Raw genomic sequence first — 24,744 nt, forward strand, 5'->3', positions numbered from 1 at the left:
ACAATAAATGGAAACAACGATTATGTAGCCCGTGTCCTCCATCTCGTCCACCTTCATCCAAATATCCAATTTGTCCAAACATCCCGATGTCACGAAGTTGCATTAACCTCTCCGACACATATTTTTCTAAGGGAGACTGTTGTTGTAGTTTTTTATATTTGTTTTACAGACATCTCGCTAAGATAATTATAGACGATGGTTAGAAATGCATGAAAATGTCGTTGCCATTTCTCTTCCTCATGGCACAACAGAGGTTAAAACAATTGATCCGCCATCCATCCACACAGGGAGTGAATAAGCTAGACAGGGTGGTTTTGGCACTGGAGAAGAGGAACATTGGTTTTTGGGGCCCTCTCTCTTCAAACTGATATCCTCATTTAAAACATCCCAATGGAAGATGGAGGAGATGAATAGAAAGAGGGAATGTTACCATGGTCAATCACCCGTAGCAACACGATAACTCTGGAGCGTCAAAGCATGACATCCTTGATTCCCGAATCCCAAATGAGAGGATGGCACCATTACAGATTCAGCTAATATTGATTTAGAAATGATCATTTCCTGATTGTCCCATTCAGATCTCCTTCTTGCTTGGCATTCTGGCTCCTTTTATTCCACCCCTGCTATTTATTATTTTAATGATGCCCAGTCTGAATGTTTGCACTGAATTACAGAAATTTGCCTTGGACTAATGACAATGCCCCAGAGGAACTGGGACACTGTGATTGGTTCTGCTGACTTTGCAGTGCATACATTCAGAAGTATTACAAACAGTCGGGCATAACATCGAAAGGCACTCAAAATCTATGTAGCTGTGCCCAGGCAGTTTCTAGGCCACTTGGGCAATGCTTTTCTGGGAAAATATCAGCAGAGCAATATGTGAGCCTGTATCTCCAGAATGACAGATCACATTTTTGAAACCATGTGCGGAATTCAATGCAGCCTCTCTAACTTAGTTCCAAGTTGGGTGAGTCATATGTTCGGGGGATGCACACGTTATACACCATTCAACGAAATACTTTATGTGCAGGTTCCTTCTCGACAAGGCAACAACGATAAATAATGAAGGTAGGAATACGAACAAAGTAAATGGCTCAGTAGAATAAACATTTTAGCATAAGTATAATACAGCAAGGCACAATTTCTAGTCCAGTATTTATACATGTTTTGGGGACATAGTTCAACATGGAGGAAATAAAAAATGAAATGGTGCAATGGCTAATATATATTAATGATTTGAATTCACCATTTATTTTTGAGTCAACTGAATTCTAATGCAGCGTGAAATGATTTAACGCTAAGTCTTATGATGACTTGGGTATCACATGCCGGACAGATGGTTTTGTACTCATTGGTCAACCTTATCACAAATGTTATTGAACAGTCTTAATAACTGTCAAAATCCCAACTGAGGTTGTCACTGGGACGTAGCTGCCGAGTGCAAAAAATGAGTCCTGACTTCTGTCCGAATTGTTGACATGATTATTTCGGGTTGGGGGGGCATGCAATAATATTTTCTCATAACAGGGACATATTGGGGAAATAAATGTTAAATCCTCCGGTAATGTCTCGCACAGATGATGTTATTACTTGCCAGCCTGAGGTATTTGTGTGCTTTGGGCGGCTGTCAGAAACCCCCATCCTCCCCTCCAAACCAACTGGTCCAGGAAAAGGCATGCCAGACTCCCAGAGTCGCTCCCAGAGCCTCTCAAAGCTGGCTGCCAAGAAGTCAACAGAGGAACTCTGGCACGACAATGGACTACTACCCTCCTAAATTCATCGTGCCATACCCACATCCCTCTCCGAAAATGAATTTTCCTTCTTGGCCCCTCTTCAATGTGGAAGGAGAGGGGTGGGGGTTTGGAGAGGAGGAATGAGGAGAGTTTCCAGAGTTTGCTTTAAAGATTACCCCACTTCTGATGACCCTCTCCCGAAGGCAAAGTAATATAGCTTGTCAGATTGAGCCGAGAAAGAAATGAGGAGAAAAGGAAAAAGAGAGAAAGGGAGTGGAGAGGGGTAAGAAGAAAAGCTCCGCTTATCTGAGCTTTGAGGTCTCTGGCATTAACAGGAACACAGCAAGCCAATGGGACTCCCCAAAAAGAGGGCTGTATTATTGCTCCTGGGGTGGGGGGCCTCAGGATGGTTTTGGGGGAGGATCAAAGATTGAGACCTCTCTCTGGGATTAGTGACACTAAACGTTTTGACCCAATGCTTTTTCAATGGAGTGCTGAGAGATTCCATCCAAGACGTCCGTCCAAGACGCCATCCCCTTACTAGCTCCGACTTTGCAGATTGAGATTGACTGTGATATGTGGTTGACCCACCTAGCCTTTTTTAGATGAATGCACTATGTCATTCTGGATAATAGCATCCGCTAAATGAATCAAATGTAAGACGCAGTGGGACTGAAACGACCCTGTACGGGAAGGTGACTTAGCGTTATGGCATTTGCTGTTACTGTTGTATTCAGGACGGCAGGTAGCCTAGTGGTTAAGAGCGTTGGGCCAGTAACCGAAAGGTCATTGGTTCGAATCCCCGAGGTGGAAAAATCTGCAAGGCAGTTAACCCCCCACCAACAGCACCTGCTCCCTGGGTGCCATGAGCACCAATTTTTAAGGCAACATTCTACAGGCCACAATGAGATGTGTTGCACTGCATGATGCAAATGGTGGTCACAAATGGTGGCCTTTTGTTTAGGTAGGGGAGTGGATCAGAACCAGTCAGTATGCCTGTTGGTATCTGTATTCACAATCATGTGAAGTCCATAGATTCGGTATACATTCAAAGCCCACTAGTTTATTTTTTGTTCAGTGTAGAACAGCCAATTATACACTAAGTGTACCAAACATTAAGGACACCTTCCTAATATCGAGTGTTAAGTGTTCCACAGGGATGCTGGCCCATGATGACTCCAATGCTTCCCACTGTTGTGAAGTTGGCTGGATGTCCTTTGGGTGGTGGCGCATTCTTGAGCCACACGGGAGCGTGGAAAAACTCAGCAGCGTTGCAGTTCTTGACACAAACCTGTGCTCCTGGCACCTACTACCATACCTTGTTCAAAGGCACTTAATTATTTTGTGTTGCCCATTCACCCTCTGAACGGCACGCATACACAATTCATGTCTCAATTGTCTCAAGGCTTAAAAATCCTCTTTTAACCCGTCTCCTCCCCTTCATCTACACTGATTTGAAGTGGATTTAACAGGTAACATCAATAAGGGGTCATAACTTTCATCTATCTGTCAGTCTGTCATGGAAACAGCAGGCGTCTATAATGTTTTGTACACTGTGTATATAAACCTTGGATTGCTGATGCTACGTATTGGCAAGTGAGAGGCTCTGAAGCCACCCAGTGAATTGCAAACCACTGCATATATAAATGGAAAGAAGCTGAGACTCCATTCCTTTGTGTTAGCATTAGCATTGTAGCTATCGCAGTTCTCGAGTGACTTGTTTGGGGTAAGGATATCATATTGCGTTACAAGGAGAAAGGAAGTGTTCTGGTCTGGCCGCTGGCCTCTAACACACTCCAGGCCCTGGTCTCTCTTACGAAATGAAATACAAGTTGCTCTCTGAAACTCCCCGCCAATGGGTCTGCGCGCTGGCGCGTTATTGATCCGGACAGCCAATGCCATCAACCAATGCTCTTATCCCGTCCATGTCAGGCGTCTGGGCAAAACGTCTTTCCATGTGGAAGTCCAGTGTGGTCTACAAAGCCTAAAGCAAAATCATCGAGTCTCGTTAGTCTGGTTTGATGAAAGACAGAAGGGGGGTTGTTTGCTGCGGCGATAAGCGGAGTTACATTGCTACACAGTGGGTCAATTAGAGAATGCTGGCTCAGGTTCACAGGGCCAGAAAATGTGGAGAAATATGTGTGTGTGAGAGAGATCAAGCTTGTGTGTGTGTGTGTGTGTGTGTGTGTGTGTGTGTGTGTGTTTGTCAGACTATCTCCAATATGTGTCAGCTCTTTCCCTTGCTCCTAGTACATCTATGGCTTTTGCCTCAGTTCGTCATGTTGTACTGTCTGAGCCCCCCTCCCACTTGCTTGGTTAATTTCACTGCCTGTGCAGCTATGGTTAATAGTCCTCACTGGCAATCTATCCTCTCCTGTATTTGAATCTGCATTGTGCTTTTTTAAAAATCCTAAAGACCTATAAGATCAGCGTGGGATGCCTGGTGTAGTAAGCTGCAATTCACCAGGCACTTAAACCCCGGTGGTTTACAGTCTCTTTGCCTAGTTGGACGTCCTCCACTGCCTCGGACCGTCTGCGTTTGCGGTAGACTTGCCCCAAGGTCTACCACTGCTCGCAGAGTTTAATGGGTTGAAATCTCCAAAAGCAAACACGTTCCTCTTTACGGCCAAGAGCCGTGGCCCTATCACACCCTACGTCCACGGACAGTTTGTGTGTGTTCATCTGTGTCTATAGCTGTTCATGCCACTCCTCAAAGCGCACACTGTCTCCATGCTGATGGCCTAATGGTTGGATTATGGAGGCTGATGTAATTATCAATGGCAGGGGTCGCCAATCAAATTCCTCCAAACCCTATTTGCATATTTGTGTTTTTAGACTGTGCTGTTAATGACTTAGAGACCCTATTCGACATTGGATTAAATTAAACAAGAGCACCATAAATTGTTATTTTGTGCAGTGTCTTTAGTAATTGAGTGACTGCACTTAATAAGCAAAGGAGGTACACATAACTGAATTTAAAGGGGTTGCTAGCTGGGTTTGAGCTCAATTCAGGAAGTAAATTGCAATTCAGGTAATCCATTTAAACACCCTCATGAAAAACGAGTGGATAATTTGGACAGAATTATAACTGAATTGACAGTCAAGGTGGGTGGATTTTCAAACGAGTCTTACACTTTATGATACTCACCCCCTGGTATAAAATGTTAAGCATCTGCTTTCCTTTCCCAGAGTGCCTTGCCCAAGCCCGAGTAGGCCTCTTGTGATTTGTCAGGTCTGAGTGCCTTTTCTCTGACAAGACCCTGACTGAGTATTGCTCTCCTGATGTCTAGAGACAAAAACACCCTCCGCGAACATGTTCGGTCAGCCCCAATCGAGCTTCCATCAAACTACATTTTAATGCCTGAAGGTGTGGGGAGCTCGATAGCCCGGCTCTCGCCTCACTCAAACTATTCCGCAGACACCACTCTTCTAAGCCTCTGGCAGCGAAGAACAACATTTTCCAATTATAGATAATTATCTCTGAAATTTTCTGATGAGTTGGATTCAGGGATCTAAGAGAGGGAGGGATCGGGGAGCGTTTGGGGTATGGAATAGTATTTTAGGTCAAGGACTGCTGACCACCATCTCTGAGAAAGGGTTACATATTGGTATATGCAAGCAGTATATGTGCCAGATGGCCAGGTTAGCACATTTGGGACTACTCTATTTGTGCAGCCGCTCCTGACAATCTTGAACAAGCGCATCCGTAGTAAACTGAGGACAATTTGAACCCAACTGTATGCAACTTTTGCCAATCAGTTTTCCACTGAATCCCCGGATGCCTCCACCTCAACATTGAATCTCCAACTCTTTGAAAGGTTGAGTGGAAGCTACCTTTGTGGCGTTCAAACCAGAAACATACCTGTTTCTCTCTACAAGGTCACCCGTTGTTCAGTTGCAAGAATAATCCTCAAAGTTTGTATTATTTGGCGTGTGAGACCCTCAGACGTCAATCAACACTGCCCAGGGCTATGAGACAACACAAAGGCAGAGCACTAGGCCATATTCACCACTTTGACATTTGACCTGTGTGTCAGCCATGTTTGTCAGTAGGGCACTTATCTCCAGACCTCCAGACGCTCGCTAGGTGACGAAGGTCAACTGGCCCAACCCAACCCAATCGGAGGCATCCAATTGGGTTTGGCCGATCGCAGCATTATTTTTGTTTCACCATTTCCTGCTCTGATGGTTACATTTATAGTGACCAGGAATGAATGACACATTTATAGTGACCAGGAATGAATGACACATTCAGGGAGGAAGTCAGTTGGAACTTGAAGTCATTGGATCCTGAGGTAGATCTATGAAAGCCTGTACTCCAGCCATACACTCATTCATGAATAATTCATACACACACGCACGCACACTGTATAAGAATGTGTGCAACTTCACACATACACAAACGCCCTCCCTCCCTCCCTCGCTCCCTCCCTCTCTCTCACCCTCTCTCTCCCTCCCTCTCTCTCACCCTCCCTCCATCCCTCTCTCTCGCCCTCCCTCCATCCCTCTCTCTCGCCCTCCCTCCATCCCTCTCCTCCTCTCTCCCACCCTCCCTCCCTCCCTCCCTCCCTCCCTCCCTCTCCTCCCTCCCTCCCTCTCTCTCTCTCTCACCCTCCCTCCCTCCCTCCCTCCCTCTCTCTCACCCTCCCTCCATCCCTCTCTCGCCCTCCCTCCCTCCATCCCTCTCTCCTCTCCTCTCTCCCTCCCTCTCTCTCCCCCTCCTCCTCTCTCTCACCCTCCCTCCCTCCTCTCTCTCCCCTCCCTCCATCCCTCTCTCTCGCCCTCCTCCTCCTCTCTCTCTCGCCTCCCTCCATCCCTCTCTCGCCCTCCCTCCATCCCTCCTCCCTCTCTCTCTCATCCCTCCCTCCCTCCCTCTCTCTCGCCCGCCCTCCCTCCCTCCCTCCTCCCTCCTCCCTCCTCCTCCTCCCTCCCCCTCCCTCCCTCCTCCTCCCTCCTCCCTCTCTCCCTCCTCCCCCTCCCTCCCCTCTCTCTCGCCCCCCTCCCTCCCTCTCTCCCTCCCTCCCTCTCTCTCTCCCTCCCTCCTCTCTCTCTCGCTCCCTCCCTCCATCTCTCTCTCTCCCCTCTCTCCTCCCTCCTCTCTCTCCTCCTCCTCCTCTCTCTCGCCCTCCTCCTCTCTCCCCTCTCTCTCCGCCCCTCCCTCTCCCTCCCCGCCCTCCCTCCCCTCTCTCTCTCCTCCTCTCTCCTCGCCCTCCCTCCCCCTCCCTCTCTCTCCCTTCCCTCCTCCTCCCTCCCTCTCTCTCGCCCGCCCTCCTCTCTCTCGCCCCTCCCTCCTCTCGCTGCATCACTCCTCCTCCCTCTCTCCCTCTCTCTCTCCCGCCCTCCCTCCTCTCTCTCCGCCCTCCCTCCTCTCTCTCTCCCTCCCTCCTCTCTCGCCCGCCTCCTCCCTCTCTCTCGCCCGCCCTCCCTCCCTCTCTCTCGCCCTCCCTCCCTCTCTCTCGCCCTCCCTCTCCTCGCCGCCCGCCCTCCTCTCTCTCGCCCGCCCCTCCTCCCTCTCCTCCCTCCCTCTCTCTCCCGCCCTCCTCCTCTCTCTCTCGCCGCCCCTCCCTCCTCCCTCTCTCTCTCCCTCCTCCTCCCTCCCCTCCTCCCTCCCTCTCTCTCGCCCCCGCCCTCCCTCCCTCCCTCCTCCTCTCCTCTCGCCCGCCTTCCTCTCTCTCGCCCCCTCCCTCTCCCCATCCCTCCTCTCTCTCACGCCCTCCCTCCTCCCTCTCTCTCGCCCGCCCTCCCTCCTCTCTCTCCCTCCCTCCTCCCTCCTCTCTCTCGCCCGCCCCTCCCCTCCCTCTCTCTCGCCTCCTCCCTCCTCCCTCTCCTCTCGCCCGCCCTCCCTCCCTCTCTCTCCTCCCCTCCCTCCCTCCCCTCCCCCCTCCCTCCTCTCCTCTCTCTCCCCGCCCTCCCTCCCTCCTCTCTCCCGCCCTCCCTCCCTCTCTCTCGCCCTCCCTCCTCCCCCTCCTCCCTCTCTCGCCCTCCTCCTCTCTCTCGCCCTCCCTCCCTCCTCTCTCTCCTCCTCCCTCTCCTCCCTCCCTCTCTCTCGCCCGCCCTCCTCCCTCCCTCTCTCCGCCCTCCTCCCTCCCTCCCTCTCCCCCCGCCCTCCTCCTCCTCCTCCCTCTCTCTCGCCCCCGCCCTCCCTCCCCCTCTCTCTCGCGCCCTCCTCCTCCCTCCCTCTCTCTCTCTCGCCCTCCCTCCCTCTCTCCTCCTCTCGCCCTCCTCCTCCTCTCCCCCCCTCCTCCCCTCCCTCCCTCCCTCCCTCCTCTGCGCCCGCCCCCTCCCTCCCTCCTCCTCTCGCCCGCCCTCCCTCCTCTCGCCCTCCCTCCCTCCCTCTCTCTCTCCCACCCTCCTCCTCCCTCCTCTCTCTCTCCTCCCGCCCTCCCTCCCTCTCTCTCGCCCGCCCTCCCTCCTCTCTCTCCTCCCGCCCTCCCTCCCCTCTCTCTCGCCCGCCCTCCCTCCCTCTCTCTCGCCCGCCCTCCCTCCCTCTCTCTCGCCCTCCCCCTCCCTCTCTCTCCTCCCTCCTCCTCCTCTCGCCCGCCCTCCCTCCCTCCTCTCCCGCCCGCCCTCCCTCCTCTCTCTCCCGCCCTCCTCCCTCTCTCCCATCCCCCCTCCCTCCCCTCTCTCTCGCCCTCTCCCTCCTCTCTCTCCCCTCCCCCTCCTCTCTCGCCCTCCTCCCTCTCTCCCCTCCCTCCCCTCCTCTCGCCCCCTCCCTCCCTCCTCTCCTCTCCCTCCCTCCTCCCTCTCTCTCGCCCTCCTCCCCTCCCTCCTCTCCTCTCGCCCTCCCTCCCCTCTCCCCTCCCTCTCTCTCTCTCCCTCCCTCCTCTCCTCCTCCCTCCCTCCTCCCTCCCTCCCTCCACTCTCTCTCGCCCTCCCTCCTCCCTCCTCTCTCGCCCTCCTCCCTCCTCCTCTCCTCGCCCGCCCTCCTCTCTCTCGCCGCCCTCCCTCCCTCCCTCTGCCCTCCCTCCTCCTCCTCTCTCGCCCTCCTCCTCCCTCTCCCGCCCTCCCCTCTCTCTCGCCCCCTCCTCCACCTCCTCTCTCGCCCTCCCTCCCTCCTCTCTCTCTCCCTCCCTCCTCCTCCTCCCTCCCTCCCTCCCTCCTCTCTCTCGCCCTCCCTCCTCTCCCCTCTCTCTCGCCCTCCCTCCCCTCCCTCTCTCCCGCCCTCCCTCCCTCTCTCTCTCTCCCCCCCTCCCTCTCTCGCCCTCCCTCCCTCCTCTCTCTCGCCCGCCCTCCCTCCCTCCTCTCTCTCTCGCCCTCCCTCCCTCCTCCCTCTCTCTCGCCCTCCCTCCACTCTCTCTCGCCTCCTCCCTCCCTCTCTCTCGCCCTCCCTCCTCCCTCCCTCTCTCCTCCTCCTCTCTCGCCATCTCTCGCCCGCCCTCCCTCCCTCTCTCGCCCTCCCCCTCTCCTCTCTCTCGCCCTCCCTCCCCCTCTCTCTCTCGCCCTCCCTCTCCTCTCCTCTCTCCCCTCCTCCTCCCTCCCTCTCCTCGCCTCTCTCCCTCTCCCTCCCTCCCTCTCTCTCGCCCTCCCTCCTCTCTCTCTCTCGCCCTCCCTCCTCTCTCTCTCCGCCCCTCCTCCCTCTCTCTCCCTCCGCCCTCCCTCCTCTCCTCCCCGCTCCCATCCTCCTCTCTCTCGCCTCCCTCCCTCCCCTCCCTCTCGCCCTCCTCCTCCCTCTCTCTCGCCCCTCTCGCCCGCCTCCTCCCTCCCTCCTCTCTCTGTCCGCCCTCCCTCCCCTCCCCTCTCCTCCCTCCTCCTCCCTCTCTCTCGCCCTCCCTCCCTCTCTCTCGCCCCCTCCCTCCCTCCTCTCTCGCCTGCTCCTCTCCTCCCCTCTGGCCTCCTCCCTCTCGCCCCTCCTCCCTCTCTCCCTCCCTCCCTCCCTCCCCTCCCTCCTCTCTCTGCCTCCCTCCCTCTCTCTCGCCCTCCTCCTCCTCCTCGCCTCCCTCCCTCCTCTCGCCCGCCCTCCCTCCTCTCTCTCCTCCCTCCTCCCTCCTCCTCTCTCTCGCTCCCCTCCTCTCGCCCTCCTCCTCTCTCTCGCCCGCCCTCCTCCCTCTCTCCTCCCCCTCCTCCCTCCCTCCTCTCTCTCGCCCGCCCTCCTCCTCCTCTCTCTCTCTCGCCCCTCCTCTCTCTCCCTCCCTCCTCTCTCGCCCTCCTCCCTCCCTCTCTCTCGCCCTCCCTCCCTCTCTCCTCCTCCCTCCCTCCTCCCTCCTCCTCCCCTCCCTCCCTCCCTCCCCTCCTCCCTCCTCCCTCTCGCCCTCCCTCCATCCCTCCCTCTTGCCCGCCCTCTCTCCTCTCTCCCGCCCTCCTCCCTCCCTCTCTCTCGCCCTCCTCCTCCCTCCCTCTCTCCTCCCCTCCCTCCATCCCTCTCTCGCCTCCCTCCTCCCTCCCTCCATCCCTCTCTCCCTCCCCTCCCTCCCTCCTCCCTCTCTCGCCCTCCTCCTCCTCCTCTCTCTCGCCCTCCCTCCTCCCTCTCCTCTCCTCGCCCTCCCTCCCTCTCTCTCGCCCTCCTCCTCCTCTCTCGCCCCCCTCCTCCCTCTCTCCCCCCCTCTCTCTCGCCCTCCTCCTCCTCCTCCTCCTCCTCCTCCTCTCTCTCGCCCCTCCTCTCTCTCCCCCTCTCCTCCCGCCCTCCCCTCCTCTCCCTCTCGCCCGCCCTCCTCCCTCTCTCTCGCCCGCCCTCCTCCTCTCTCTGCCCGCCCTCCCCTCCTCTCTCTCGCCCGCCCTCCCCTCTCTCTCTCGCCCTCCTCCCTCCCTCTCTCGCCTCCCTCCTCCCTCTCTCTCTCCCTCCCTCCTCCTCTCGCCCTCCCTCCCTCTCCCTCCTCTCTCTCGCCCTCCCTCCCTCCTCTCTCTCGCCCTCCCTCCCTCCTCCCTCTCTCTCTCGCCCTCCCTCCTCCTCCCTCTCTCCCGCCCCCCTCCCTCCCCCCCTCCCTCCCTCTCTCCCTCCCGCCCTCCTCCCTCCTCCCTCTCTCTCGCCCTCCTCCCTCCCTCCTCTCGCCCTCCTCCCTCCCTCCCTCTCGCCCGCCCTCCCTCCCTCTCTCTCCCCGCCCTCCTCCTCTCTCTCCCCGCTCCTCCCGCCCCTCCCTCCTCCCCTCCCTCTCTCTCTCGCCCTCCTCCCTCCCTCTCCTCGCCCCTCCTCCCTCCTCCTCCTCTCTCTCGCCCTCCCTCCTCCTCTCTCCCTCCCTCCCTCTCTCTCGCCCGCCCTCCCTCCCTCCCTCCTCCCTCCCTCCGCCCTCCCTCCCATCCTCCCTCCCTCCTCCTCTCTCTCGCCCGCCCTCCCTCTCTCTCCTCCCCGCCCTCCCTCCCTCCTCTCTCTCGCCCGCCTCCCTCCCTCCCTCTCTCTCGCCCGCCCTCCCTCCCTCTCTCTCCTCGCCCTCCCTCCCTCCCTCTCACCCGCCTCCCTCCCTCTCTCTCCCCGCCCTCCCCCCTCCCTCTCTCTCGCCCGCCCTCCCTCCCTCTCTCTCGCCCGCCCTCCCTCTCTCTCGCCCGCCTCCCTCCCTCTCTCCCGCCCTCCCTCCCCTCCCTCTCTCGCCCTCCCTCCCTCTCTCTCTCGCCCTCCCTCCCTCCCCTCTCCCTCCCCCTCCCCTCCCTCCCTCCTCCTCCTCTCTCGCCTCCTCCTCTCGCCCTCCCTCCTCCTCTCGCCCGCCCTCCTCCTCCTCTCTCGCCCTCCTCCCTCTCCTCGCCCTCTCCTCCCTCCCTCCCTCCCCTCTCCTCCCTCCATCCCTCTCCCCTCCCTCCCTCCCCTCCCTCCTCCTCTCCCCCTCCTCCTCTCTCTCGCCCGCCCTCCCTCCCTCCTCTCTCTGCCCCGCCCCTCCCTCCCTCTCTCTCGCCCGCCCCCCTCCCTCCCTCTCTCTGCCCGCCCTCCTCCCTCTCTCTCGCCCCCCCTCCTCTCCTCTCTCTCGCTCACCCTCCTCCCCTCTCTCTCGCCCTCCTCCCTCTCTCTCGCCCTCCTCCTCCCCTCTCGCCCTCCCTCCCTCCCTCTCCTCTCGCCCCTCCCTCCTCCCTCTCGCCCTCCTCCTCCCTCTCTCTCTCGCCCTCCCTCCCTCCCTCTCCTCTCTCGCCCTCCTCCTCTCTCTCGCCCTCCCTCCCTCCCTCTCTCTCCCCGCCCTCCCCCTCCCCCTCTCTCTCTCCCCTCCCTCCTCCCTCTCTCTCGCCCGCCCTCCCTCCTCCTCTCTCTCGCCCTCCCTCCTCTCTCTCGCCCTCCTCCCTCCTCCCTCTCGCCCGCCCTCCTCCCTCCTCTCTCTCGCCCTCCCTCCCTCCCTCCCTCTCGCCCTCCCTCCTCCCTCCCCCTCCCGCCTCTCGCCCGCCTCCCTCCCTCTCTCTCTCTCGCCCTCCTCCCCCTCTCTCGCCCTCCCTCCTCCCTCTCGCCCGCCCTCCCTCCCTCCTCTGCCCTCCCTCCCTCCTCTCTCCCTCCTCCTCCTCTCGCCCTCCTCCTCCTCCCTCCTCCCTCCCTCTCTCTCCCTCCTCCCTCCCTCCCTCCCTCCTCTCGCCCTCCTCCTCCTCCCCATCCCTCTCCCTCTCTCCTCCCTCTCCTCGCCCTCCTCCCTCCTCTCCCCGCCCTCCCTCCTCTCTCTCGCCCCCCTCTCTCTCCTCCTCCCTCCTCCTCCTCTCTCTCTCCCGCCCCTCCTCCCTCTCTCTCGATCCTCCTCCTCCTCTCTCTCGCCCTCCCTCTCTCTCCCCTCCCGCCCTCCTCCTCCTCTCGCCCGCCCTCCCTCCTCCTCCTCCTCCTCTCTCCCCTCCTCCTCCTCTCTCTCTCCTCCTCCTCCTCCCTCTCGCCCCTCCCTCCCTCCTCGCCCGCCTCCTCCCTCCCTCCCTCTCTCCCTCCCTCCCTCCCTCTCTCTCGCCCTCCCTCCCTCCCTCTCTATCCCTCCCTCCCTCCCTCCTCTCTCGCCCTCCTCCTCTCTCTCGCCCTCCCTCCCTCCTCTCCTCTCTCGCCTCCTCCTCTCTCTCCCTCCCCTCCCTCCCTCCCTCTCGCCCGCCCTCCCTCCTCTCTCGCCCTCCCTCCCTCCCCTCTCTGCCGCCCTCCCTCCTCCCTCCCTCCTCTCCCCCTCTCTCTCCCTTCCCTCCCTCCCTCATCATCTCTCTCCCTCCTCCTCTCTCTCCCTCCCTCCCTCCTCCCTCCCTCCCTCCTCTCTCTCTCGCCCGCCCGCCCTCCCTCCTCTCCCTCCCCTCCCTCCCCTCCGCTCCCCATCCCTCTCAAATCTCTCGCCCTCCCTCCCTCCCCCCTCCCGCCCTCTCTCGCCCTCCTCCTCTCGCCCTCCTCCTCCCTCCTCCTCCTCCTCTCTCTCCCCTCCCTCCCCTCCTCTCTCTCCTCCCTCCTCCTCCTCCCTCCCTCTCTCTCGCCCCTCCTCCCTCCTCCTCTCTCTCGCCCTCCCTCCCTCCTCTCTCTCCTCTCCTCCCTCCCTCTCTCGCCCTCCCCTCCCTCCCTCTCTCGCCCGCCCCTCCCTCCCTCTCCCTCTCTCTCGCCTCCTCCTCTCTCTCCGCCCCCTCCTCCCTCCCTCCCGCCCTCCCCTCCCCCTCCCTCTCTCGCCCGCCCTCCCCTCCTCTCTCTCGCCCCGCCCTCCCTCCTCTCTCTCGCCCGCCCTCCCTCCCCCCGCCTCTCTCTCGCCCTCCCTCCCTCTCTCTCGCCCGCCCTCCCTCCCTCCCTCTCTCTGGCCTCCCTCCCTCTCTCTCTGTCTCTCTCGCCCTCCCTCCCTCTCTCTCGCCCTCCCTCCCTCCCTCTCTCTCTCTCCCTCCTCCCTCCTCTCTCTCTCGCCCTCCCTCCCTCTCTCTCTCTCGCCCCTCCCTCCTCTCTCTCTCACCCTCCCTCCCTCCTCTCCTCCCTCCTCCCTCCTCGCCTCGCCCCTCCTCCTCCTCTCCCCTCCCTCCCTCCCCGCCCTCCCCTCTCTCGCCCGCCCTCCCCTCTCTCTCGCCCTCCCTCCCTCCTCTCTCTCGCCTCCCCTCCTCTCTCTCTGCCCCCTCCCCTCTCGCCCGCCCTCCTCCCTCCCCTCCTCGCCCTCTCTCCCTCGCCCTCCCTCCTCTCTCTGCCCTCCCTCCCTCTCTCTCTCTCCACTCCCTCTCCTCCCTCCTCCTCTCTCGCCCTCCCTCCCTCTCTCTCTCCCTCCTCCCTCCTCCCCCCCTCTCTCCTCTCGCCCTCCCTCCCTCTCGCCCGCCCTCCCTCCCTCTGCCCCGCCCTCCCTCCTCCTCCCTCTCCCTCCTCCCTCCCTCCCTCTCGCCCTCCCTCCTCCCTCTCTCTCGCCCTCCTCCTCCTCTCTCTCTCTGCCCTGCCCTCCCTCCCTCTCTCTCGCCGCCTCCCTCTCCTCTCTCTCCTCCCTCCCTCTCTCCTCCCTCCTCCCTCCCTCTCTCTCGCCCGCCCTCCCCCTCTCCTCTCTCGCCCGCCCTCCTCCCTCTCTCTCGCCCGCCCTCCTCCCTCCCTCTCTCTCTCGCCTCCTCCCTCTCTCTCATCGCTCCTCCTCTCTCTCGCCCTCCCCTCCCTCCTCCTCTCTCGCTCGCCCTCCCTCCTCTCTCCACCCTCCTCCTCTCTCTCTCGCCCTCCTCCCTCCTCTCTCTGCCGCCCTCCTCCCTCCCTCTCGCCCTCTCTCTCCCTCCCTCCTCCCTCTCCGCCCGCCCTCCCTCCTCTCTCTCCCCCGCCCTCCCTCCCTCCCTCCCCGCCCTCCTCCCTCCCTCTCTCTCGCGCCCTCCCTCCTCTCCCTCCTCTCTCTCGCCCTCCCTCCCTCCCTCTCTCTCCCCGCCCTCCTCCTCTCCCTCCCTCCTCCTCTCTCTCCCTCCCTCCCTCCTCTCTCTCGCCCTCCTCCTCCCTCCCTCTCTCGCCCTCCTCCCCTCTCTCTCCGCCCTCTCGCCCGCCCTCCTCTCCTCCCTCCCTCTCTCCCGCCCTCCTCCACCCTCTGCCGCCCTCCTCCTCTCTCTGCCGCCCTCCTCTCTCTCTCCCGCCCTCCTCCCTCTCTCTCTGCCCTCCTCCTCCCTCCCTCCTCTCTCTCGCCTCTCCCTCCCTCCCTCCTCCCTCTCTCCTCTCGCCCTCCTCCTCTCTCTCCTCCCTTCCTCTCTCTCTGCGTAAATAAAATAAATCCCTCCCTCCCTCCCTCCCTCTCTCGCCCGCCCTCCATCCCTCTCTAGAGCATAAAAAATGCCCAGGGTAGTCCCAAAAATCCCTGACTGTAAGTAAATTTGGATAAAAGAGTCAGTAAATGGCATAAATTCTATTCTTCTCTCTCTGTCATCGCCTCCTCCCTCCCTCTCCTCCTCTCCCTCCCTCCCTCTCTCTCGCCCTCTGCCTCCCTCTCTCTCGCCCTCCCTCCTCCTCTATCTCGCCCGTCCTCCTCCCCTCCCTCCCTCCCTCTCCCTCCCTCCCTCTCTCGCCCGCCCTCCCTCCCTCCCTCCCTCTCTCTCCCGCCCTCCCCTCTCGCCCTCCTCCTCCTCTCTCTCGCCCGCCCTCCTCCCTCTCTCTGCCCTCCCTCCCTCTCTCTCGCCCGCCCTCCTCCCCTCTCTCTCGCCCTCCCTCCTCTCTCTCGCCCTCCTCCCTCTCCTCCTCCTCCCTCCTCCTCTCTCTCGCCCCCCCTCCCTCCCTCTCTCTCCTCGCCCCCTCCCTCCTCTCTCCCTCCCTCCTCCTCTCTCTCTCGCCCTCCTCTCCCTCCTCCTCCCTCCCCTCTCCCTCCTCGCCCTCCTCCTCCCTCCCTCCCCCCTCTCTCTCGCCCTCCCTCCCTCCCTCCCCTCCCTCTCTCCTCCTCCTCCCTCTCTCTCGCCAGTCCCTCCCTCCCTCCCTCCTCCTCTCTCTCTTAAAAATCCCTCCCTCCTCCTCTCCCCTCCCTCTCTCTCCTCCCTCCTCCCTCCCTCCTCTCCCTCTCCTCTCCTCGCCCTCCCTCCTCTCTCTCCCCTCCCTCCTCCTCTCTCTCTCCCGCCCTCCTCCTCTCTCTCGCCCTCCCTCCCTCCTCTCTCTCCCTCCCTCTCTCTCGCCCGCCCTCCCTCCCTCTCCCCTCCCTCCTCTCTCTCCTCTCTCTCGCCCATCCCTCCTCTCCCCCTCCCTTCCTCTCTCTCGCCCCGCCCTCCCTCCCTCCCTCTCTCTCTAGCGCCTCCTCCCTCTCTCTCTCGCCCTCCCTCTCTCTCTCCCTCCCTCCCTCTCTCTCGCCCGCCCTCCTGGTCCTCCTCCTCTCTCTCGCCCGCCCTCCCTCCCCGGGTCTCCTCTCTCTCGCCCTCCCTCCCTCCTCTCTCTGCACACATGACCTCCCGGCTCTGTAAGTCTCCTCTCCCCTCCCTCTCTCTAAATGGCATATCCTCCTCTTCTATCCCTCCCTCTCTCTCTCCTCGCCCTCCTCCTCCCTCCTCTCCCTCTCGCCTCCCTCCCTCCTCTCTCTCCCTCCCCCTCCCTCTCTCCTCTCCTCGCCCTCCTCTCCTCTCCTCCTCCCTCTCTCTGCCCGCCCTCCTCCCTCCTCTCTCTCGCCCGCTCCTCCACTCCCTCTCTCGCCGCCCTCCTCCTCCTGTCTCTCATCCCTCCTCCCTCTCTCTCTCTCGCCATCCCCCTCCTCTCTCTCGCCTCCCTCCCTCTCTCTCGCCCTCCCTCCTCCTCTCTCCCTCCTCTCTCTCGCTCCCTCCCTCTCTCTCGCCCTCCCTCCCTCCCTCTCTCTACGCCCGCCCTCCTCCTCTCTCTCGCCCGCCTCCTCCCTCTCTCTCTCGCCCTCCTCCTCCTCCCTCCCTCCCTCCCTCTCTCCCGCCCTCCTCCTCCTCTCCCTCCCTCCCTCCTCTCCTCTCTCCCGCCCTCCCTCCTCCTCCCGCCTCTCCCTCCCTCCCTCTCTCTCGCCCTCCCCCTCCTCTCTCCCTCCCCTCTCTCCCTCCTCCCTCCTCTCTCCCTCCCCTCTCTCTCGCCCTCCCTCCTCTCTCTCGCCGCCCTCCCCTCCTCTCTCTCGCCCACCCTCCTCCTCCCTCCCTCCTCCCTCCTCTCTCTCGCCCGATGCCTCTCCTCTCTCTCGCCCGTCCTGCCCTCCTCCCTCCCTCCTCCCTCTCTCCCGCCCCTCCTCCCTCTCTCTCGCCCGCCCTCCCTCCCTCCCTCCCTCCCTCCCCTCTCGCCCTCCTCCCTCCCTCCCCTCTCCTCCCGCCCCTCCCTCCCTCTCTCCCACCCTCCCTCCCTCTCTCTCTCGCCCTCCCTCCCTCTCTCTCTCCCGCCCTCCCTCCCTCTCTCTATCCCTCCTCTCTCTCTCGCCCTCCCCTCCCTCCGCTCTCCTCCTCTCCTCCGCCCTCCTCCCTCTCTCGCCCGCCCTCCTCTCTCTCGCCCGCCCTCCCTCCCTCTCTCTGCCCCCCTCCCTCCCTCTCTCTCTCTCTCGCCCTCCCTCCCTCCCTCTCTCTCGCCCTCCCTCCCTCCCCATCTCTGCGCCCCCTCCTCCCTCTCCCCTCCTCCTCTCTCTCCCTCCCCTCCCTCTCGCCCTCCCTCCTCCCTCTCTCTCTCGCCCTCCCTCCCTCCCTCTCTCTCGCCCTCCCTCCTCCTCTCTCTCGCCGCCCTCCCTCCCTCTTTCTCCTCCCGCCTCCCTCCTCTCTCTCTCCCGCCTCCCTCCTCTCTCTCGCCCCGCCCTCCCTCTCTCTCTCGCCCTCCCTCCCTCTCTCTCTCTCGCCCTCCCTCCCTCCCTCTCTCTCGCCCGCCCTCCCCTCCCTCCTCTCTCTCTGCGCCCTCCCTCCTCCTCTCCCCTCCTCCTCCTCTCCCTCCGCCCTCCCTCCCTCTCTCTCGCCCCTCCCTCCCTCCTCGCTCTCTCTCCCTCCCTCTCTCCCGCCCCTCCTCTCTCCCTCCCTCCCCTCTCGCCCTCCCCTCCCTCTCTCTCACCCACGCCCTCCTCCTCCTCTCTCCCGCCCTCCCTCCCTCTCTCTCGCCCGCCCTCCTCCCTCTCTCTGCCCACATGCCCTCCTCTCTCTCGCCCTCCTCCCTCCCTCTCTCCTCTCTCTCGCCCTCCCTCTCTCTCGCCCGCCCTCCCTCCTCTCTCCCTCTCTCTGCCCTCCCTCCCTCTCTCTCGCCCGCCCTCCCTCCCTCTCTCCCCTCTCTCCCTCCCTCCCTCTCTCTGCCCGCCCTCCTCCCTCTCTCTCCCTCCCTCCCTCCCTCTCTCTCTGCCCTCCTCCCTCCCTCTCCCTCCCTCCCTCCCTAAAATATAATATGGCCCTCCTCCCTCCCTCCTCTCTCTCCTCCCTCCCTCCCTCTCTCCCGCCCTCCCTCCCTCCCTCTCTCCGCCCTCCTCCTCCTCTCTCTCTCGCCCTCCTCCTCTCTCTCTCCCGCCCTCCTCCCTCCCTCTCCTCCTCCTCCTCCTCCCTCCTCCCCTCCCTCCCTCTCTCCCGCCCTCCCTCCTCTCCTCCCTCTCCCGCCCTCCCTCCTCTCTCTCGCCCGCCCTCCCTCTCTCTCGCCCGCCCTCCCTCCTCTCTCTCGCCCGCCTCCTCCCTCCCTCTCTCTACCCGCCCTCCCTCCTCTCTCTCCTCGCCCTCCCTCCCTCTCCGCCCTTCCTCTCTCTCGCCCGCCCTCCCTCTCTCTCCGCCCTCCCTCCCTCTCTCTCCCCCTCCTCCTCCCTCCCTCTCTCTCCTCCCTCTCTCTCGCCCTCCCTCCCTCTCCCTCTCTCCCTCCCCTCCCTCCTCTCTCTCGCCCGCCCTCCCTCCCTCTCTCTCGCCCGCCCTCCCTCCCTCTCTCTCTCTCGCTCCCCCCTCCCTCTCTCCTCCCTCCCTCCTCTGCTCGCCCTCCTCCTCCTCTCTCTCTCCCTCCCTCCCTCTCTCTCGCCCTCCCTCCCTCCTCTCTCTCTCTCGCCCTCCCTCCCTCTCTCTCTGCCCGCCCTCCCTCTCTCTCTCCCCCTCTCGCCCTCCCTCCTCTCCTCCTCTCTCTCCTCCCTCCCTCTCTCTCGCCCGCCTTCCTCTCTCTCGCCCGCCCTCCCTCCCTCCCTCCCTCTCTCTCTGTCCGCCCTCCCTTCCTCTCTCTCGCCCTCCCTCCTCTCTCTCTTTCGCCCGCCCTCCCTCCTCTCTCTCCTCCTCCCTCTCGCCCTCCCTCCCTCCTTCGCCCTCCCTTGGTAGAGCATCGCTTGCCCTCCTGGGTTCTTCCCGCCAACCCAAACCCTGTCTCGCCCATGACTGACTCCTCTCTCTCTCGCCCTCAGCTAAATGGCATATATTCTATTCTCCTCTCTCTCGCCCGCCCGCCCTCCCTCCTCCCTCTCGCCTCCTCCCCCCCTCGGCCTCCCTCCCTCTCTCCTCCCTCTCTCTCTCGCCCCTCCTCCCTCTCTCTCGCCCTCCTCCCTCCCTCTCTCTGCTTCGTCCTCCTCCTCTCTCTCTCTCTCGCCGCCCTCCCTCCCTCTCTCTCTAAAAATGAAAATCGCCCGAAATAATATGTGGTAAAATAGTAAAGTAATAATAATGGTAGTAAAAATAAAATGTCAAGTGTGCATCATCGCTCCCTCCCTCCCTCTCTCTCTCTCCGCCTCCTCCTCTCTCTCTCTCTCGCCTCCCTCTCCTCCCTCTCTCTCCCTCCCCTCCCTCTCTCTCGCTCCCATCCCTCTCATAACCCGCCCTCCCTCCCTCTCTCTGCCCGCCCTCCTCCCTCTCTCTCGCCCTCCTCTCCTCCTCTCTCTCGCCCTCCCTCCCTCCCTCTCTCGCCTCCTCCCTCTCGCCCACCCTCCCCTCCCTCCCTCTCGCCCCCTCCCCTCCCTCCCCTCCCTCTCCCCCCCTCCCTCCCTCCCCCTCTCTCCCGCCCCTCCCTCTCTCTCGCCCTCCCTCCCTCCCCTCTCTCTCTCGCCCGCCCTCCCTCCTCTCTCTCGCCCGCCCTCCCTCCCTCCCTCCCTCCTCCCTCCCTCCCTCCCTCTCCCTCCTCCCTCTCCTCCTCGCCCTCCCTCCCTCTCCTCTCTCTCGCCCTCCCTCCCTCCCTCCCTCCCTCCCCTCCCTCCCTCCTCCTCCCTCCTCCCTCCCTCCCTCCTCTCCCTCTGCTCCCTCCTCCTCCTCCCTCCTCTCCTCCCTCCCTCCTCTCTCTCGCCCGCCCTCCCTCCTCCCTCTCTCTCGCCCTCCTCCCTCCCTCCTCCTCCCTCCCCTCCCTCTCTCGCCCTCCCTCCTCTCTCTCGCCCTCCCTCCTCTCTCTCCCTCCCTCCCCTCCCTCTCATCCCTCCTCTCCCTCCCTCTCTCCCTCCCTCCTCCCTCTCATCTCTCGCCCTCCCTCCCTCCCTCTCGCCCTCCCTCCCTCCCTCTCGCCCTCCCTCCCATCCCTCTCCTCCCTCCCCTCTCTCGCTCTCCCCCTCCTCTCTCTCGCCTCCCTCCTCCTCTCTCGCCCCTCCCTCCCTCTGCCTCCCTCCTCTCCCTCCCTCCTCCTCTCTCTCGCCCTCCCTCCCTCTCTCTCTCCCTCCTCCTCCTCCTCCTCCCCTCCTCTCTCTCCCTCCTCTCTCTGCCCGCCTCCCTCCCTCTCTCTCGCCCTCCCTCCCTCCCTCTCTCTCCCCTCCTCCTCCCTCTCTCTCGCCCCCTCCTCCCTCTCTCTCGCCTCCTCCTCTCTCTGCCCCTCCTCCCTCCCCTCCCCTCCCTCTCTTTCGCCCTCCCTCCCCTCCCTCTCTCTGCCCGCCCTCCTCCCTCTCTCTCGCCCGCCCTCCTCCCTCTTCTCGCCCGCCCTCCCCTCCCTCCGCCCTCCTCCCTCCCTCTCTCTGCCCCTCCCTCACTCCCTCTCTCGCCCTCCCCTCTCTCCCTCCCTCTCTCTCTCGCCCATCCCTCATCTCCCTCATCTCTCGCCCGCCCTCCCCTCCCTCTCTCTCGCCCGCCCTCCTCCTCTCTCTCGCCCTCCCTCCCTCTCTCCTTCCCTCCCTCCTCCCTCCTCTCTCCTCCTCCTCCCTCCCTCTCTCTCCCCTCCTCCCTCTCTCTCGCCCGCCCTCCTCCTCTCTCTCGCCTCCCTCCTCTCTCTCGCCCTCCCTCCCTCCCTCCTCTCGCCCTCCTCCTCCTCTCTCGCCCCGCCCTCCCTCCCTCTCTCTCGCCCTCCCTCCTCTCTCTCGCCCTCCCTCCTCTCTCTGCCACCCTCCTCCTCTCTCTGCCCGCCCTCCCTCCCCTCTCTCTCTCCCCCCTCCTCCTCTCTCTGCCCCCTCCTCCCTCCTCCTCTCTCTGCTCCCGCCCTCCCTCCTCCTCTCCTCCGCCCTCCCTCCTCTCTCTCTGCCTCTCCTCTCTCTCCCTCCTCTCTCTCGCCGCTCCCTCCCTCCTCTCTCTCTCCGCCCGCCCTCCCTCCCTCTCTCTCCTTCGCCCTCCTCTCTCTCTCCCTCCCTCCCTCCCTCTCTCCTCCCTCCCTCTCTCTCGCTCTCCCTCCCCTCTCTGCCGCCCTCCCCTCTCTCTCTCGCCCTCCTCCTCTCTCTCTCTCCCGCCCTCCCTCTCTCTCCTCGCCTCCTCCCTCTCTCTCGCCCGCCTCCTCCCTCTCCCTCTCCTCTCCTCGCCCTCCCTCCTCTCCCTCCCTCCTCCCTCTCTCTCGCCCGCCCTCCCTCCCTCTCTCTCTCCGTCCTCCTCTCTCTCATGCATCCTCCTCCTCTCTCGCTCTCGCCCTCCTCCCTCTCTATCTCCTATATATCCCTCCCTCTCTCCCCTCCTCCTCCCTCTCTCGCCCTCCCTCCCTCTCTCTCTATATATATCCCTCCCTCCTCTCTCTGCCGCCTCCCTCCTCTCTCTCGCCCTCCCTCCTCCTCTCTCTCGCCCGCCCTCCCTCCTCTCTCGCCCTCCCTCCCTCCCTCCCTCGCCCCTCCCTCTCTTTCTCGCCCGCCTCCCCTCTCTCTCGCCCGCCCTCCCTCCCGCCCTCCTCCTCTCTCCGTCCTCCCTCCCTCCTCTCCTCCTCTCTCGCCCGCCCTCCCCCTCTCTCTCGCCCTCCCTCCTCTCTCCCGCCCTCCCTCCCTCTCTCTGCGCCCGCCCTCCTCTCTCTCGCCCTCCTCCCTCTCTCCCTCCTCCCTCTTTCTCCCCGCCTCTCTCCTCTCTCTCGCCCTCCCTCCTCCCTCTCTCTCGCCCTCCTCCTCCCCATCTCTCTCGCCCTCCTCCCTCTGCCCCCCTCCTCTCTCTCTTCCTCCTCCCTCTCTCCTTCGCCCTCCTCCTCTCTCTCGCCTCCTCCTCTCTCTGCGCCCGCCCTCCCTCTCTCTCCTAGCCGCCCCTCCCTCCCTCTCTCTCTCCCCCCTCCCTCCCTCCCTCCCCTCTCCTCTGTGAGAGCTCCCTCCTCCCTCTCTCTCCTCCTCCTCCCTCCCCATCTCCTCTCGCCTCCCCCTCCCTGTCTCTCTCGCCCGCCCTCCTCCCTCCCTCTCTCTCTCCCGCCCTCCCCCCTCTCTCCCGCCCTCCTCCCTCTCTCAGCCCTCCTCCCTCTCTCTCCCGTCCTCCCTCCCTCCTCCTCTCTGCCCCGCCCTCCCTCTCTCTCTCGCCACCTCCTCCTCTCTCGCCCTCCCCTCCCTCCTCTCTCGCCCTCCCTCCTCCTCTCTCTCTCGCCCTCCTCCTCCCTCCCTCTCCTCCTCGCCTCCTCCCTCTCTCCCTCCTCCCTCTCGCCCTCCCTCCTCCCTCCTCCTCCTCCTCGCCCTCCCTCCCTCTCTCTCGCCCTCCCTCTCCCTCTCTCACCCTCCCCTCCCTCCCTCTCTCTCCCTCCCTCCTCCCTCCCTCCCTCTCTCTGCCCCCTCCTCCTCCCTCATCTCTCGCCCTCCTCCTCCTCGCCCTCCTCCTCCTCTCTCGCCCCGCCTCCCTCTCTCCCTCCCTCTCTCTCTCCCTCCCCTCCTCTCCCTCCCTCCTCTCTGCCTCCCCTCCCTCTCCTCGCCTCCTCTCTCGCCTCCCCTCCTCTCTCTCTCGCCTCCTCCCTCCTCCCTCCCTCCCTCCTCCTCCTCTCCCCCCCTCCCTCCCTCTCTCCCTCTCCTCCTATCTCCTCCCTCTCCTATCTCCTCCCTCCTCCCTCCCTCCTCCCCTCTCTCGCCCGCCCTCCCTCCCCCTCTCGCCCTCCCTCCCTCTCTCCCTCCTCCCTCCCTCCTCTCTCCTCCCTCCCTCCCTCTCTCTCCTCTCCCCTCCCTCCTCTCTCTCCCTCCCTCCCTCCCTCCTCTCGCCCTCCCTCCCTCTCTCTCCTCGCCTCCCTCCCTCTCTCTCGCCCTCCCTCCCTCCCCTCTCTCTCGCCCTCCTCTCCCCGCCCCGCCTCCCTCCTCTCTCGCCCTCCCTCCCTCTCTCTCGCCCGCCCTCCCTCCCTCTCTCTCTCGCCTCCCTCCCTCCCTCCTCTCTCTCTCCCTCCCTCTCCTCTCCTCCCTCCTCCTCTCTCTCGCCCGCCCTCCCTCCCTCTCTCTCGCCCTCCCTCCTCCTCTCTCCCCTCTCCCTCCTCCCTCTCTCTCGCCCACCCTCCCTCCCTCTCTCTGCGCCCGCCCTCTCTCTCTCCCCCTCCCCTCTCTCCCCCGCTCCTCCCTCCCTCCCTCCTCCCTCCCTCCCTCTCTCTCCTCCGCCCCTCCCTCCCTCTCTCCCTCCCTCCCTCCTCCCTCTCGCCCTCCCTCCCTCTCTCTCTCTCCCTCCCTCCCTCCCCTCTCACTCTCTCCCTCCCTCCTCTCTCGCCCTCCCTCCCTCCCCCTCTCTCGCCCTCCCTCCTCCTCCCTCTCTCTCTCGCCCTCCTCTCCCTCTCTCTCTCGCCCGCCCTCCCTCTCTCTCTCGCCCGCCCTCCCTCCTCCCTCTCTCGCCCGCCCTCCCTCTCCCCTCTCGCCCCTCCCTCTCTCTCGCCCCTCCCTCCTCTCTCCCGCCTCCCTCCTCTCTCTCCCGCCCCTCCCTCCCTCCCCTCCTCTCTCCCGCCCTCCCTCCCTCCCTCCCTCCCTCCCTCCCTCCCCTCCCTCCCTCTCGCCCCTCCCCTCCCTCCCTCTCCTCTCCTCACCGCCCCTCCCTCCCCTCCTCCCTCTCCCTCCCCTCCCTCTCTCCTCCCTCCCTCCCTCTCCCCGCTCTCGCCCCCCCCTCCCTCCCCATCTCTCGCCCCCTCCCTCCCATCTCTCGCCCTCCCTCCCTCCCCATCTCCTCTCTCGCCCTCCCTTCCTCCCCCATCTCTCACCCTCCCTCCCCTCCCCATCTCTCGCCCCCGCCTCCTCCCTCTCTCCCATCGCCCCCGCCTCCTCTCTCTCTCGCCCTCCCGCCCTCCTCTCCCTCCCGCCTCCTCCCGCCCTCCCTCCCTCTCTCCTCTCTCGCCCTCCCTCCCCCCATCTCTCGCCCTCCCCCCTCCCCTCCCCCCTCTCTCGCCCCGCCCTCCTCCCTATCTCTCGCCCTCCCTCCCTATCTCTCCCGCCCCTCCCTCTCTCGCCCGCCTCCCTCCTCCTCTCTCGCCCTCCCTCCCCCCCTCCCTCCCTCCTCCATCCCGCCCCTCCCTCCCTCTCGCCCCGTCCTCCCCCTCTCGCTCGCCCTCCCTCCCCCTCGCCCGCCCCTCTCCTCCCTCGCCCGTCCTCCCCCTCTCGCTCGCCCGTCCTCCCCCTTTCGCTCGCTCGCCCGTCCTCCCCTTTCGCTCCTCGCTCGCTCCCCGTCCTCCCCCGCTCGCTCGCTCGCCCGTCCTCTCGCTCGCTCGTCCGTCCTCCCGCTCTCGCCCGTCCTCTCGCTCGCTCGCCTGTCCTCGCCCTCTCGCTCTCTCACCCTCACTCAATAACATTTGTACAATATTCCCTCCATATTTCCTGCACACACACAAGGCTAGCATCAGATAATGACATTGCAATACATGCAACATTGGGATCAATGTTATTCATGTCTAAAATCTCTGTTTTCCATTCACCCGTCATCTAAAATTGCTGTTTGTATTAGTGTTTTACTCCCCACGTTACAGCCTCTGAGTGAAGTGTCTGTGCTGACAGGCAGCCCTTTTGAATGGATTTGAATGGCTCTGTGACTTAAGGAGTCAATTTGACTTGGTTGCAGACGCCGCAGTCTGGTGTGAATGGAGAATTATGCAAACCCAGGCGGAGGAAATATTTCAGAGACGACAAAATTGAGACCTCAGCCAGTCAAACCGAGAAAGAAACGGAGGAAAGGAGAGCTCACTCTGATGACGTTTAACTTTGAGCGACAGCTTGTCAATAGGCAATGTGCCAAAACACCA

At 63.0% G+C, this 24,744-nt stretch overlaps 1 protein-coding gene across 14 annotated transcripts in view; it reads left to right on the forward strand.

Annotated features, from left to right (window-relative positions):
* LOC118392710 (adhesion G protein-coupled receptor L3-like) overlaps nucleotides 1–24,744 on the forward strand; it is a 324,261-nt gene that overhangs the window by 65,893 nt on the left and 233,624 nt on the right. The gene's annotated exons all lie outside the window — the stretch shown is intronic.

The sequence above is a fragment of the Oncorhynchus keta genome, chromosome 13 (genome assembly GCF_023373465.1).
Source record: "Oncorhynchus keta strain PuntledgeMale-10-30-2019 chromosome 13, Oket_V2, whole genome shotgun sequence".
NCBI classification, from domain to species: Eukaryota; Metazoa; Chordata; class Actinopteri; order Salmoniformes; family Salmonidae; genus Oncorhynchus; species Oncorhynchus keta.